A 17,038-nucleotide genomic window follows, 5' to 3' on the forward strand; every position below is an offset into this window, starting at 1 on the left:
AAGCTCTTTAACCATGTCGTGAAACATACTCGCTACCACAGCCACATTTGCTTACTCTATGCTACTTTACCCCCACCCCCACCCTCCTCTAGCTTATCTCTCCACGCTTCAGGCTGACTGCCTTTATTCCTGATGAAGGGTTTTTGCCCGAAACGTCGATTTCGAAGCTCCTTGGATGCTGCCTGAACTGCTGTGCTCTTCCAGCACCACTAATCCAGAGACACATGATTCTGACTCTGGTACGTTCACCCCACATTCGTCACTGAACAATAGATCAGCTTGATGCTCATGGTAGACTGGTGTATTATCCTGTGTAGACAGTTACAGATTGTGATTGATTACAATGTTGCTTCTGTTGTTGCTGTTGTCCACAGCATCGCATGATAGGACCAGTTCGAACTGAATTACCAGCGATTCCATTCTCCTGACCGTCCCACAGTTCACATCGAGACCCATTCACCCATCAGCCATGTACAGATTGACCTAACCTGGTTTCTGATTGCTAGCACTTCCATTTTCATATCCTCATTCTGCTGAGGCTTTCTCCCGGGTGTCACACCTCCAATTTGTTGCATTACTCAAACACTTTAACATATTCATCTGAGTCTTTTCCTTTCCTGCAATGCCTTCTTCTGTGTTTGAAGTGAATGTGTTTCCCTCTGTTTATCTCCCTTACCATGATTATGAGCTCTATTGTATTAGTGATGCCAAACTTATGGAACAAAGGAATTTCTGCACCTTGTGTTATCGTTCACTTCCTGGTGTATGGAAGTCCATGCTGAACAGGGCGTATGAGCAGCTTTCACACACAATTTTGGAACTTGTTCAAAAACAGAAATTGCTGAATATACTATGCAGGGGTCTGGCAGCATATTCTGGAGTGAATGCAGAGTTAATCTTTCGGTTAAATGTGCCTTCTACAAAGCTCCCAGATACTATAGCGTTTTTTGTATTTTTATTTCCAGTATCCATAGTTGTTTGTTTAATTGAAAATTTTTGCTGTGCATATTCTGAAGAAACACGGCAGGTCTGGCAGCATTTGGAGAGACATAGAAACCGAGTTAGGGTTTCAAATCCAGTGTGACCCTTGTTCAGAATTGCAAATGATTGGAAAATGGGCTTTTTATTCCCTTGTCAGAGATGGGGGATGGATGACAATGTAAAGATGGTGTGGCAAAAGATAAATCGGGCTTTTATCAGTGGTGGATTAGTGGATTACTGATAAAAACAATGACTGCAGATGCTGGAAACCAGATTCTGGATTAGTGGCGCAGGAAGAGTACAGCAGTTCAGGCAGCATCCAAATAGCTACGAAATCGACGTTTCGGGCAAAAGCCCTTCATCAGGAATAAAGGCAGTGAGCCTGAAGCTTGGAGAGATAAAGCTAGAGGAGGGTGTGGGTGGGGAAAAAGGAGCATAGAGTGCAATAGGTGAGTGGGGGAGGGGATGAAGGTGATAGGTCAAGGAGGAGAGGGTGGAGTGGACAGGTGGAAAAGGAGATAGGCAGGTTCGACAAGTCCGGACAAGTCAAGGAGACAGTGCTGAGCTGGAAGTTTGAAACTAGGATGAGGTGGGGGAAGGGGAAATGAGGAAGCTGTTGAAGTCCACATTGATGCCCTGGGGTAGAAGTGTTCCGAGGCGGAAGATGAGGCGTTCTTCCTCCATGCATCTGGTGGTGAGGGAGCGGCGGTGAAGGAGGCCCAGGACCTCCATGTCTTCGGCAGAGTGGGATGGGGAGTTGAAATGTTGGGCCACGGTGCGGTGTGGTTGATTGGTGTGGGTGTCCCGGAGATGTTCCCTAAAGCGCTATGCTAGGAGGCGCCCAGTCTCCTCAATGTAGAGAAGACCACATCGGGAGCAACGGATACAATAAATGATATTAGTGGATGTGCAAGTAAAACTTTGATGGATGTGGAAGGCTCCTTTAGGGCCTTGGATAGAGGTGAGGGAGGAGGTGTGAGCGCAGGTTTTACAGTTCCTGTGGTGGCAGTGGAAAGTGCCAGGATTGGATGGTGGGTTGTTTGGGGGCGTGGACCTGACCAGGTAGTCGTGGAGGGAACGGTCTTTGCGGAAGGCGGAAAGGGATGGGGAGGGAAATATATCCCTGGTAGTGGGGTCTGTTTGGAGGTGGCGGAAATGTCGGCAGATGATTTGGTTTATGCAAATATTGGTAGGGTGGAAGGTGAGCACCAGGGGCGTTCTGTCCATGTTATGGATGGACGGGTGGGGTCTGAGGGCGGAGGTGCGAGATGTAGACGAGATGCGTTGGAGGGCATCTTTAACCACGTGGGAAGGGAAATTGCGGTCTCTAAAGAAGGAGGCCATCTGGTGTGTTCTGTGGTGGAATGGTCCTCCAGGGAGTAGATCCGGCGGAGGCAGAGGAATTGGGAATACGGGATGGCATTTTTGCAAGAGGTAGGGTGGGAAGAGGTGTAATCCAGGTAGCTGTGGGAGTCAGTGGTTTTGTAAAATATGTCAGTATCAAGTCGGTTGTCATTAATGGAGATGGAGAGGTCCAGGAAGGGGAGGGAGTTGTCAAAGATGTTCCATGTAAATTTAAGGTCATGTTGGAATGTGTTGGTGAAGTTGATGAATTGCTCTTCCTCCTCGCGGGAGCACGAGGTGGCGCCAATGCAGTCATCAATGTAGCGGAGGAAGAGGTGGGAAGTGGTGCCGTTGTAATTATGGAAGATCAACTGCTCTACATAGTCAACAAAGAGACAGGCATAGCTGGGGCCCATACGTGTGCCCATGGCTTCCCCTATGGTCTGGACGAAGTGGGAGGATTCAAAGGAGAAATTGTTAAGGGTGAGGACCAGTTCGGCCAAACGATTGAGAGTGTCGGTGGAAGTGTACTGTTGGGGACATCTGGAGAGGAATAAACGGAGGGCTTGGAGGCCCTGGTTATGGCGGAACACACCAGATGGCCTCTTTCTTTAGAGACTGCAATTCTCCCCACCCCCACCCTCCTCTAGCTTTATCTCTCCACGCTTCAGGATCACTGCCTTTATTCCTGATGAAGGGCTTTTGCCCGAAACGTCGATTTCGAAGCTACTTGGATGCTGCCTGAACTGCTGTACTCTTCCAGCACCACTAATCCAGAATCTGGTTTCCAGCATCTGCAGTCATTGTTTTTATGAGTGGTGAACGAGAAGATGATGTAAAATGAGTTTAAATTAACATGTGAGTTGGGGGAAAGGGTTTTCTGTACTGAGTGCAAGCTATAGAAGGCATAACCACACAGGGAGACCAAGAGGAAGAATGTTGACTATGTGGCATTACATAGATTTGGGCAGAGATACATTTTCACTGTGGAGACCTTCGCCCCCTTCAGACAAAGAAATTCAGGTGTTTGACTTCTTATTGGCACGAGTCGGAGTTTCATGCTGCCTGAGTAATGTAATATGGAGAAAAACAAATCACAGTATGAAGTTTGGAGGTGAATGTTGTTTACTGTTCGCTTTTAATATTGTTTCAAATTTCCAGTGATTATTTTTAAATGCTTGATCTTGAAGTTAATATCAGATGGAGTGTATGGGGTTGAGGGGTGAACTTATAGAATTGAATTAAATCATGAAAGACATGGATAGGTTGCATAGCCAACGTCTTTTCGACATGTTAGTGAATTTCAAACATGGAGGATATAGCTTTAAGGTGAAAGGGGAAGATTTAAAAGGGACAAAGAAGCAAATTTTTCATGCAGAGGTTGACGTGTGCATGGAATGAGCTGCCAGAGAAAAAGTGGTAGATACAGCTACAATATTGAAAAGACAGTTGGACAAACATATTAAAGGGAAATGTACAGAGGCATTTGAACCAAGTGCAAACAGGTGGAACGAGTTTAGTTTGGAAAACCTGGTCAGAATGGATAAGTTGGACCAAAGGGTCTGTTTGTGGGTGATATGGCTGTATCAATGTAGAAAGATGGGAAAAGAAATAAAAGATATGAGGTAAGTAAATTGGCAAGAAATATAAAAACAAGCAGCATGAGCCTTTCTGTGTTTATAACAAAAGAAATCAGAAAGAGTGCGTGACTTTTTGTGGAAATAAAGTCAGGAAAGTATATTGAGTGTATTTGGAGGGTGTGACGGGGGAATTGCCCAGAAGGAATTTGCAGGTAATTTTTACCAATATTTTACATTAGTCCTCAGAAGGTGAGGCACTGTAAATATTTCAATGCTATAAAAAAGATGGTATTAGTAGGGAAGTTCGAACAAAAGGAACAAGGTTTTTTTTTAAACCAATAGAGAAGTGTAAGGGGGGAAAGGTCAGCAGAAATTAATTGCTGGTTTTAAAGGAAGTGGTTACAGAGTGACTGGTGGAATTGTGTAAAATATTCCATAACTCTTTGGATTACAGGAGTGTTCCAGCGAAACTGGAGTACCTCCAATGTGGCGCCTGTCTTCAAGAAATGAACCAGACTGAAAGCAGGAACCATTTAGCTTCACCATTATTGCTGGGAATCTGTGAGAATTTGGTATTAAGGAGGGAATTGCAGGGCATTTAGTAATGCTTCAAGCAGAATCATTATGGTTTTATGAAAGGGGATCTATAAAAAAAATCATGTAAAGTTTATCTGGATTCCCCTGACAATGTAACAAGCGGACTTTTTTTTAGATTAGATTAGATTACTTACAGTGTGGAAACAGGCCCTCCGGCCCAACAAGTCCACACCGCCCCGCCGAAGCGTAAACCACCCATACCCCTACATCTAGATCTAGATCTACCCCTTACCTAACACTACGGGCAATTTAGCATGGCCAATTCACCTGACCTGCACATCTTTGGACTGTGGGAGGAAACCGGAGCACCCGGAGGAAACCCACGCAGACACGGGGAGAACGTGCAAACTCCACACAGTCAGTCGCCTGAGGCGGGAATTGAACCCGGATCTCCGGCACTGCGAGGCAGCAGTGCTAACCACTGTGCCACCGTGCCGCCCATGACGAAAGGGAACTGGTAGACATGAGTGTTCCAGAGATTTTCCATAAGGTATCACAAATTAAAGGTTTTTTTACACAATACTGGAGCTTATAATATGACGGATAATATATTTGATGGAATGACGATTGGTTAACACATAGAAATTGGAGCATAACGATTAATAGATCTTTATGATAAAACTTATCGAGTGGAGTACCACAAATATCAATCTGATGGCATGAGATATTGACCATCTATCCTGATACGGGAGAATTGACGTTTCGGGCATCAGCCCTTCTTCAGGAATCCCTTCTTTTGGCTGATGCCCGAAACGTCGATTCTCCTGTTCCTTGGATGCTTCCAGCAACACATTTGCAGCTATGATCTCCAGCATCTGCAGTCCTCACTTTCTCCATCTATACTCATAGCCTGACTGCGGGAGCTGAGTGCAATATACATCCGAGTTTGTGGATGACACTGAGAACCAAAAGGCAGACTGTTATTTAATGAAAATGACTCCCAAAAAACTAGCAGTTCAAAGGGATTGGAGTGTCTCTCTTTATGAAACATAAAGTCAGCATACTGATGAAGCAAGTAACTAGGTTGGTTCATTAGACGTGTTCCTAGGATGAAAAGGTTGAATTATTGAGTACATCTAAATTGGTGAGGCGATTATTAATTGTGCCTAAAATGAATGAGGGTGATGTTAATGAAACTTACAAAATACAGAGAACGCTGAAACGTAAATGTAGGGAATATGGGTCCACTCTTGGACAGAGTCTTGAATTCGGGGATTGTACGTACAGAATAATGGATACTGAATACAAACTGAGATGCAAAAAAATGTCTTCTTTCTGAAGGTAGTGAATATCTGGAATACCCTAACGCAGAGAGTTGTGGGGGCTGGGACACTGAATGTATTTACAGATGGAGTGGAATGGTTTTTGACATATCAGCGAGTTGAAGGATACAAGGGGTTAGCAGGAAAGTGGAGTTGAGCCCTGGAGTAGATCAGCCATCTTCTTATTGAATGACAGTGCAGGCTTAAGGGGCCGAACAGACCCCCTCCTGTTCCTATTTCTTTCATTCCTATGTTATGCTTTTGGAAAGTAACTGGTTATTTTCCTGGAAGTCGTTTCGTACAATGTTGCATTCAGGGAGAGTCGAGAATTTGTTTGAGTTTACCCTGGGTCGGGTATGTGGGCTGTATCCACAAAGAATCTGGGTCTGTAACATAACCCAACTGGGGAGCAAAAGTTACAGAGAGGAGAGGCCTGGAAAGAGGAATTGGGGGGGGTGGGGGTCACTTCCTGACTCAGCCTGAATTTTCCAAGTACATTTCTGAAACTACACCTAACTATCGGAGTGGCCTCGATCTTCCCCAGTATTGAAGGTCCTAAGGGCTGTATGGAACATCAGAGCATAGGGTTGACAGAAACGATTGGGCCTTTCAGCCCTTTGACACTACTCCACCAGTAAGTAAGGACATGGCTCATCTCATTGTGTTCCCAGCTGCTGTTTACTCTCCATGCACCATTATCCCTGATTCACTTGTCTATGGAAAAGCAGACGAATCCAGCATCGATATAATATAAAGATTCAGCCATCAAACTTCTGGGAAAGAGAATTCCCACTTAAATGAAATCCCACTTTGTGAATGTCTCCTCACTGTGGTTCTGACTGAGATTGGAGGGTGTCAACAGTTTGCCTTTTTAGTCCCACTCCTCCATGACTCGCAACAAACTTTAAATGTAACCAGGTTGGTGATATGGCCGATGATAAAGGTCTCAGACTGGGTCAGGTTCATTAACAGGAACAAGTCAAACAGTTATTTTTCTTAAGCCACAGAGGAGCATGGTGGATCTGTGTTCAGCACTGATGCTTCACATCACCAAGCAGCTGACCTTAATTTTAACCTTGGGCGACCCTGTATGTGGATTGTAAACATTCACCCCGTGTCTGTGTGGGTTTCCTTGCAGTGCTACAGTTTCCCCCCACAATCTAAAAAGTGCAACTTAGAGTGGATCGGCTATGCCAGATTGTCCATAGTGCCCAGGGACGTGTAGGTTAGGTGGGTTAGTCATTGGAAAAGCTGGGTTACGTGGAGGGGAAGAGGGGCAGGGCTGTCTGGGATGCTTTTCAGTGGGTCAGTGTGGACTCGATGGGTAGAATGTCGTGCTTCAACATTATTTAATTTCTACGAAAATGACACAAGTTTGGACTATAAAAACGCCCAGTGTGTATTTACCTGATCCACTGTCCTCAAGGTTTTTTTTACATTTAAACCAAATCATGTCTCATTCCAAGAATAACCTGTTAAAGCCTCCATAATATAAACTCTTCATCGCAGTGAATTGAAACATCTCTGAACTGCTTCCAATGTAATTATATCCTTTCTCAGGTAAGGACACACAAAAAAATTCTGACACACAGATATGACATTACTTTTGTTTTTGATAATTTGTTAATTTTTTTTGCAGATAATTGGAGGCAGATATATTGAATTGTTTTGAGACACAGACCACAAGGTTCATAAATAACGACGGAGTCATGGATTTTGGGAGAATGGGCAGGAATGTACAATGTGGGGGTAATGCTGACAGTGGTACAAAATAACACTGCTCCAGAACACCCAGGAATATAAGACAAAACGAAATAATGACATGGATAACATTCTAAAATGTTAACAGTGATAGAATACAGTTTCAAAGGACCATGCGGCTGCTCTGTGAATACAGAGGGAGACCACTCGTGTTGGTTTACGCTGAGGATTACAAAACCTCGGGTGATGGGGTAAGGTTGAGAGAGCATCCCCTTCGTGGTAACCACTGTCAGTGTGGGGAATTGAACCTGGGCTGTTGGTTTCCCTATGCATCGCAAATCAGCCGTCCAGCCAACTGCGTGGGAGACTGTGTAACTGCAACATACCGAAAAAGTCACAGACAAAGGGCAATAGAAATGTTCATAACAAGGCAAAAGGTACAATTCAGAGAACGGTCAAGATAATGGCTGAGGATAAAAATGTTCTTTGCTATGATTTGTATGTTATCATGAGAAAAGTGTTTAGAAGCTGTCTTTAGCTGAATACGATAAGGTGTTACAAGTGAAATAACTAGAATTATCAATTGTAATTTGATATTGATAACCATAAAATAAGAGTATATTTTTGATTGGTCTGTGTAAAATGTGCTTACCATTACATAGACATATAAAGCTGGTCGAATATATTGTTAGGAGAGTCCGTCCCCCATGGGAAATGGCCTTGAACAGGTTCTTGAAGAAAACCGGGGTAAAAGTTCTTGAGTGTCGTCTGGTCAGTGACATAAACCCAAGGGGTTGAATGTTTGAAGCTCGTCTAAGATGGAGCTCAGGGCACAATCAGATCACCCCCGATCTTATTAATACTAAAGCACGTTTAAATGGTTGAATGGTCTCATGATGGATTTGAACAGTATGCGATTTTAAAAACATACACCTCTACTCCTTTTCCTTACATATTACATACTGGGGCACTGACATTTTTCTGAAAATTGGAGTTACTTGGAACGTTGTCTGGAGCATTCCATAATTGGCATTCTTCAGAACATTCTATCGCCATGTGGGGGTATTGCGAAGGTGAGGGGAGAGAGAGAGTGCTGCATGCAGTAGAGGGAGCACCATTGAATGAGTGGGACACCATGGGGTGGGGCGGGTAGTTAATGAGATGAATTCCATAAGATAGCAACAGGAAACGAGCTCAGCCTCGTACAGAAAATCCCTCTGTCACACTCAATGACAATGGCACTGAGACATAGAACATAGAACAAAGAACATAGAAAAATACAGCGCAGTACAGGCCCTTCGGCCCTCGATGTTGTGCCGACCGAAGCCTACCTAACCTACACTAGCCCAATAACCTCCATATGATTGTCCAATGCCCGCTTAAATGACCATAAAGAGGGAGAGTACACCACTGCTACTGGCAGGGCATTCCATGAACTCACAACACGCTGAGTAAAAAATCTACTCCCAACATCTGTCCTATACCTACCACCCCTTAATTTAAAGCTGTGTTCCCTAGTAACAGCTGACTTCATTAGCGGAAAAAGGTTCTCACTGTCAACCCTATCTAACCCCCTAATTATCTTGTGCACCTCTATCAAATCTCCCCTAAACCTTCTTTTCTCCAATGAGAAAATCCCCGAGTGCCTCAGCCTTTCCTAATACGATCTTCCTACCATGCCAGGCAACATCCTGGTAAACCTCCTCTGCACTCGTTCCAATGCCTCCACATCCTTCCTATAGTATGGCGACCAAAACTGCACACAATACTCCAGATGAGGCCGCACCAGAGTCTTATACAACTGCAACATTACCTCAGGACACCGGAACTCAATTCCTCTACCAATAAAGACTAGTACACCATATGCCTTCTTCACAGCACGATTTACCTGGGTGGCAACTTTCAAAGATCTGTGTACATGGACACCAAGATCCCTCTGCTCATCCACACTACCAAGTAGTCTATCATTATCCCAGTAATCCATCTTCTTGTTACTCCTAACTATTGTTCAATTCAGCCCACTGAGTCATACACTCTGCTGACCTCACTCCCAGTTACAAAGCTGCAGAACAAATGCTTATCCAAAATACTCCATCATCTGAACTGACACCAATGTCCCATTCACCCATCATTCCTGAGAATACTGGCTCTGGTTGTAGGATGGTCTCGAAATATCTTCATTTCAGCATTCTGAAACCTGTGATCTCCCATGGAGTCGTCTCTCAATCTCTCTTTCTCTTTTTCACAAAATTCTTTTGTTTGTAGGTATTTTAACTGATTCCTCTGTCATCACACTCTGCCAGTGATTGACACACCCACAACACCCCTTGTCATTGTGCAAAGGACGTATGGAGCTGTAAATGGACGGGAGCTGCATATCCTCTCACTTCAAGCATGGGCTGCTAGTTTCTCCACACTGGGCAGGGATCTAACACAGTGTTACTGAACAAGGAACTGCGGTGGTGCACACAGCTCTGCATGGTGGGAGGGTAACAGATGAAATCACTGCTATTCACAATACAGCCCCCCACGCTGAACGTGCTACTTTGTTCACGTTTATAGTGGATGACCCTGTTATGGGCTACCTATCGCCCATGCTGGACAGACCGTTTTGTCAGGCTTCTTAATCAATGCACCAGTGTGGTCTGTCCTGCTCCCCATGTTGGACAGATAGCTAGTGGATTACTGACAGCTGCACAGTATTCCATCCTGGACAGATTGCTGAGTTGTACCGAGCCTGGTCTGCACAGTACTCCGTGCTGAGCAGATATCTCATCTGGTCTTATACCTGGACTGGAACTGTGGTGTGGGTTGTGTATCTGATATAATTCCTGATAGAGCTATCACTCATCCAGTTCGGCGCATTCCGCTGTTAAAGCCCGTGTTCCTGAAACTTATTGGCCTTTAAAAAATTATCCAATTAAAACATGAATATCTTTCCGTCTTGTTATGGACTAGAACAGACCCCGCTCATAATATATGACGAAGGTCGTATCGACCTGAACGTTTTCTTATTTTAAAGGTAATTGTGAGGTGCTGTGTTTCAGGTGCAATTCGTTTGGTAAAAACGTTTGACATTAAGCAAAACGCAATTTATTCAAACACTGTAGACAAAATAAAATCAACAAAGAAAGAGGAACTTGGAATAACTTAATTTATTTGAAAACCTAACACAGATTAATAGGTTATTTAATTACTAAACAGTAACTGCTCCGACATGGTAACATCCTAGAAACTCACACTTTTCCAAAAACCAATGCAGGAAACATATTGTCGGACATGCAGTCCTCCAATCCAGGAGGAATGAACATCAAAAGCCAATTCTGAGAGAAAGCTCAGAGTGTGTAGCGGCTGGGAGAGATTTACTGCCTTCCACCGCTGCTGAGACCCCAGCAAAAACTGGTGAAAGGTAAAACTAAGATTCCTGGTTCAGTGAGAGTTTGACCATCACTCTACAGGACCAGGCGGCGGCTGCAAGGACAACAAGGAATGGACTGTATCTAACCGTCTATACAACTGAAGTAGGTCTCTCAAAAATGCCTAACCCCATCTAAGTAATGCAATGTTGGTAAGATAAATGTCAAAGTTAAATAGAAATAAATAAAGCCAAAGGATGCAGCAGGCCTGGTAATCAGACACAGCTTCAGGAGCCCAGCAATTCCTGCCCTGCCAAAAGAGAGGGAATCACTGAGCTAGTGAAGAGAAAGTATCATCTCTCTGCCTCACCTCTAACCTTACAATTCGTGACGTGCCATTAGCCCGATAGTCAGTGATGCCAACATCTCAGGAAGAACAAGTATTATTGTCATTTGTCAGGGTTTTTGTGAAAGGGGTTAAATTGAGCTGTTTGTTTGGTGACCGTGGTTGATGTCAGTCGCCATGGATCCTAACTGTGCCCCTAGAGGCTTTCCTCTTCTGTTAAAAAGAGTCTTTCTTCAACCTGTTATCTCATAGCATCAGCGGCAAAGTTATCCTCAAGTTGATTGGGCTCAGCAGCTACACAGAAAGGGAGAGGAAGACAATCTTAGAACAATGGACTGGAATGTTCCAACAATGGATCAGATTCTGAGAACATTACACTGGAATGTTACAACAATGGATCAGAATCTGAGAGTGTTCAACTGGAATGTTCCAAAAATGGATCAGAATCTGAATGTTTTAGGCTGGAATGTTCCAACAATGGACAGGAATTTATCTGGGGGTCTTTACTGGCTTTCTTAGGACTGGGCATGGTTAGAGTTGCGGATAGAAGCCGTACTGAGGATTATTCAAGCTGGGTATTATACCATCCTCGCTATTGTTGGTATTCCTGGTAAGTCAATCTCTGCCCATTCTATAAACGATGGTGAAGGTAATTGCTATTTCTTCTATTTTTATGTTAAAAATGTATAAACTGCTATCTTCAGTCTCCCTTTTGCCCTAAACTGTTTTATGTCTCTGTATTCTCTCTATCATCAAACCTGCCTACACCTACCTTTATAAAATTCCCAGTCTCCAACTCTGCCTCAGTGCTGTTGTTGAATTAGCCATCATCTGCCTCCATCATAACTTCATATTTTACGGCTCCAGTTCTTTTCTGACAACTCTTCCAGTTATAAGTATTTTGACCACAAACGTTTTCTTGTCTCTCCAGTTGTTTCATAATAGGTACCTCATATCAGAGTAATAATGTGATTGGCCGTGCAATTCAGATGCAATTCACAGGCACAAGTTATGACCTTAAAAACGTTGTTTCAAATCCTACCACAGCCGTTAGAACTTAAATTTGAATGGCAACAATTGAAATCAAACCTCATTTTACATATGGCAACCATAAGCAATCAGGATTTATTTTATTATTTCACTGATAGCCTTTGGTAAAGAAACTGTGTGTGACAAAAAGAGAACAGCTCCATATTGTCTTGACAAATGGTCTCGCAGTCAATGACAATTAGTGATGGATAACGAATGCTGCCCTTGCCAGTGATGCTGACATTCTGTGAAACAACAGCATTAAAGGTGAAATAAACCAAGGAACTGTAAATGATGGAGATCTGAAATAAAATTCCCCAGTGTCTGAAAATGTTGGAGAATCTCAGCAAGTATGGCAGCGTCTGCCAGGAGAAAAACAGATAAAGTGTCGAATCTAGTGACCCTACATCACAACTGAACGCAATTGGGAAATAACATTATTTCTATCATGGATGGCCGGATGAGTGATCGGGAGGTTAATTGAATGGATGGAGAAATGTCCAGAGAGAGAGAGAGAGAAAGAGAGAGAGTGACAGAAATGAAAAGCGAACAAAGGGACTGCTGATGTTGAACCCGATGTAAAATAAAATGGGAGCTTATTCTAAAATTTCCCGTTTTCCCATATTCCTGAATATCATGTTAATTTTGATGTGTCCCTGTTTAAATTGAGTTATATTCCCTCTGTACTTCTTCTCTAAGTGTGGTGGTCCATTCCATCTGCAATACAAGTGCTGCCATTATAGTTGCTGAGATACAGAGAAAGGTAATGTTACATTGTCAACTGCTTCTTTGGAGAGAGGAACTGTGAGTGTGGGAATGTGGAGAGATGTAACGGCTTTTTTCCGCTAAGAAGAGAAACTTTTTCAACACTAAATGCGTGCATCGCGTGTGTGGGGATTTGACTTGCTCCTGTAATTACAGAGGGAAGAGAGGATCTATGGACGCCTTTTTCGGGTTTGTGTTATCAGCTGCTGTGTCCATTCGGAGAGACCAAAACGTATGGTGACCCCCTAAACATCATGGCATAGAGAGAGAACACAGGGGGCCAAAACCATCAACGCATTGTCTAGCTATCACCATTGTTAACAGCTAACCCGAGAATGCAACTTTTTTTTAAAAAAAGTGTTTTGTGATTTACGCATGAAAGAAGTGAAACTATCATGGTATTCTAACTGATGAAAGGCTTAACAGACAAGCAATTTTTCAATGTATAATTTCAGTTACATCACACCGTACATTTTGCTAAAAATTCTGTGTTAGGATTGAGCCCTCCTCAACCACGTGATGAAGGAGTGACGGTCCGAAAGCTAGTGTGCTTCCAATTAAACTTGTTGGACTATGACCCGGTGTTGTGTGATTTTTAACTAAAAATTTAAAACAGGATGGAGAGGGCAAACAGGAAAATAAATAGCTTTACATCAGCTGTGAGAAACACAATGTGACATTTTACAAGAAACGTGACAACTAGACATTTCGAGAATAATGATATGATTTGGTAGAGTCTGCCTAGATTCAGGAAAGGGAAATTATCTCTGATAAACCTGCTGGAGTTTGTGGAGATTGTCCGTTGTGACATGGACAATTGAGAATCAGTGGGAGTAGTGTATTTGAATTTTCATAAAACGTTTGACACGTTTGGATACTGGTGAGTGGGGAATGTCAGAGTCCATGGGTAGGTAGTGGTGGAATACACCAAATGGATCAAAAATTGGATAATGGGCAAAATGAAGAGAGTAGTGTTTTTTTCTCTCTGGGTGGAAGGACCAGTGCTTGGGAAGTAGCTGTTCTCTTGGTATAATATGATTCAGATGGGTACAGCAAATATTGTTATTCTCATTTATATTTATAAAATGGTAAGAGGTTGGGAAGTTCTGTTGTTGAAAAGAACCTGAATGTACTTGGTTATAAATCACAAACAGAATTCATACCGGGCTAGAAGTAAATTATATGTGGCTCTTCATACAAAACGATTGAAGTACCAGAGTTAGTTCATCTTTCCCAATGGTGTGTTTTGTTGAGAGAGTATTTTATTGCATTGTGTACAGATTTGGACAGCTTTATCAATAATGATTTCTTTGTCACCAAGACAACGCAAAGGAGTTTCAACGGACTAAACCCTGGCATGATGGCACCATGAGGAGAGAAAGCATTTACTCTGTGTTTAATCTGTAGCACTGTGAGAGAATAAGAAGTTGAAACTTGATCGCTACAGACGAATACTCATTACATCCCAAACAACTAAATTGGGTGAAATTCTGTATTTTTAACTGGATGATTTTCTCCCGATAGTTTACATGCCTGTGAAGAACCCTCATGTCTGTTGACAGAGAGATACAGGCTCTGAATGAACTTTGACGCTTTAATGCACAGTTACTATGTGAAACTGAATTGAATGTCACTTTGGACACAATCCTGTTAGCAGTCACAATACATCATTCTGAAAGGGTTAACAATTCTGCACCACCGTCTGACCTCCATGGAGACCATGGGAATACTATCTTGGAGATGCAAGACACCTTGGTGAATGGTTAAAAACGTTGGCTTCATTCCGACTGCCAGAAAACCATGTTAAAGTTACACATATGTCCTATGAATAATTAAGCCACGAGGAACAAGATGGTGCAGGCTACCTGTTTAGTCCGTGCTCCAGCTGTTTGTCAAGTAGGAGCATCTCTGCCACCTTCCTGTTCCTGAGTTAGTGACTTGAGAAGCTGAATAATCGCTTTCTGTCCCTCAGTAAGTAACTCCAGGTGCAAAACAATCTCTTTCTGATCCCATGTAAGTGAGGGAGTGAGCAGATTCGTTCTCCAACTGTGTATTTGGCAGGACGGACTGAATGAGCTATCACACATCTTGTCCAATAGTCTGATGAGTTGAATGACTTCCACATATTCTTGTGAACACAGATTGAGGTGGCGAATGAGCTGCACCTTTTACTGTGGAAATGTACAGTGTATAGCAGTACTGTGACATGAGTGCTACCCAGACTTTAGCAGCACAATCTTGAATGGTGTCCAGTTCTTGTTGCACATGGACACAGACTGCTTCAAGAGCAGAGGAAGGTTGTTCTGAAAACTATGTAAACGTCAGTGAAGATCCCCAATTCTGCTCAGTTTTTACTCAATGGGCTGAATGGCCTCCTTCCACGCTGTAAGGATTCCATGATGACAAATTGGGGATGTATGGGCTGAGGGTGCTACCCTGAGAATCTCTTGCAGTGATGGCCCACGGCTGAGATGATTGCTGTCCAATGATGATAAACATCTTCCCGTGTGCTGTGAATGATTTCAAACCGCATAGAGGTCGTAATTAATTCTCATTAACTGCGATTTTCTTTAGACTCCTTGATGTCAACCTCAGTCTAATACTGCCTTGAGTTCAGGGCCAGTCTCTTTGTCTAATCACGCGCGTTCCCTCTTTTGTTCATATTAATAGGTTATGGTGTAGAAACAGAGAATGTTTTCTTCATACCGAGGATAGTGAATGTCAGGAATTCTCTTGCACAGAGAGTTAGGGAAGCTAGATCACTGAAAGCGGCCAGAGGTGTCCCGCAGGGATCAGTTCTGGGACCTCTTCTATTTGTGAGTTTTATACCTGACTTGGATGAGCAAGTGGAAAGATGGATTAGTAAGTTTGCCAATGACACGAAGGTTTCTCAAGTGATACATGGGTGTTTGCAGGGCTTTTGTCGGTTGCAAAAGGACATTGAGATAATGCGGAGCTGGGCTAAGAAGTGGCAGATGGAATTCAAGCTGGAAAAGCGGTTTCTCTCTCACCCCCAGTCTATCTCTTGCCCCCGGTCTCGATCGCCCCCGGTCTATCTCGCACCCCCCGTTCTCTGTCTCACGCCCTCAGGCTCTCTCTCACCCTCCTGGTCTCTCTCTCGTCCCCGGTCTCTGTCGACCCCGGTCTCTCTTGCCCCCAGTCTCTCTTGCTACCCCTGGACTCTCTCTCACACCCCCGGTCTCTCTCTCACCCCCGGTCCCTCTCTCATCCCCGGTCTCTCTTGACCCTGGTCTCTCTTCGCCCACGGTCTCTCTCTGGCCCCCTGTCTCTCTCTGGCCCCCAGTCTGTCTCTCGCCCCCGGTCTCTCTCGTCAACCCCTCTCTCTTGACCCAGTCTCTCTCGTCATCCCTGGTCTCTCATATCTCCCCTGGTCTCTCTCGCCCCCGGTCTCTCTTGCTCCCTGTCTCACATCGCCACCGGTCTCTCATTGCTCCCAGTCTGTCATTGCACCCGGGCTCCGGTCATACCCAATCTCTCTTTTGCCCCCGGTTCCTCTTGTTCCTGGTCTCTCTCGCCACCCCCAGTCTCTCTCTTGTCCCCCGGTCTCGCTCTTGCCCCCGGTCTCTCTTGTCATCCCCGATCTCTCTCTAGCACCCCCCGTCTCTATCGCCCCCGGTCTCTCTCGCCCCCGGTGTCTCTCACACCCCTGTCTCCCTCACCATCGGTCTCTCTCACCCCCCAGTCTCTCATCGCCCTCAGACTCTCATCAACCCGTTTGCTCGTCATACGCAGTCTCTCGCCCCCGGTCTCTCTCGACCCTGTCTTTCTCCCCCTCCGTCTCTTCTCACCCCCCGTTCTCTCTCACCGCCCCCGGTGTCTTGCCCCCAATCTCTCTTCACCCACGGTCTCTCTTCTCCCCCGGTCTCTCTTGTAACGCCCGGTCTCTCTCGACTTGGCCTTTCTCGCCACCTTGTCTCTCTCACCCCCCATTCTCTCTCACCGCCCCCAGTGTCTTGCCCCTGATCTCCCTTCACCCCCAGTCTCTCTCAGCCCCGGTCTCTCTTGTCACCCCTGGTCTCTCTCTCCCCCCACCACGTCTCTATCGCCCCTGGTCTC

Source organism: Chiloscyllium punctatum, chromosome 31 (assembly GCF_047496795.1).
Source record: "Chiloscyllium punctatum isolate Juve2018m chromosome 31, sChiPun1.3, whole genome shotgun sequence".
NCBI classification, from domain to species: domain Eukaryota; kingdom Metazoa; phylum Chordata; class Chondrichthyes; order Orectolobiformes; family Hemiscylliidae; genus Chiloscyllium; species Chiloscyllium punctatum.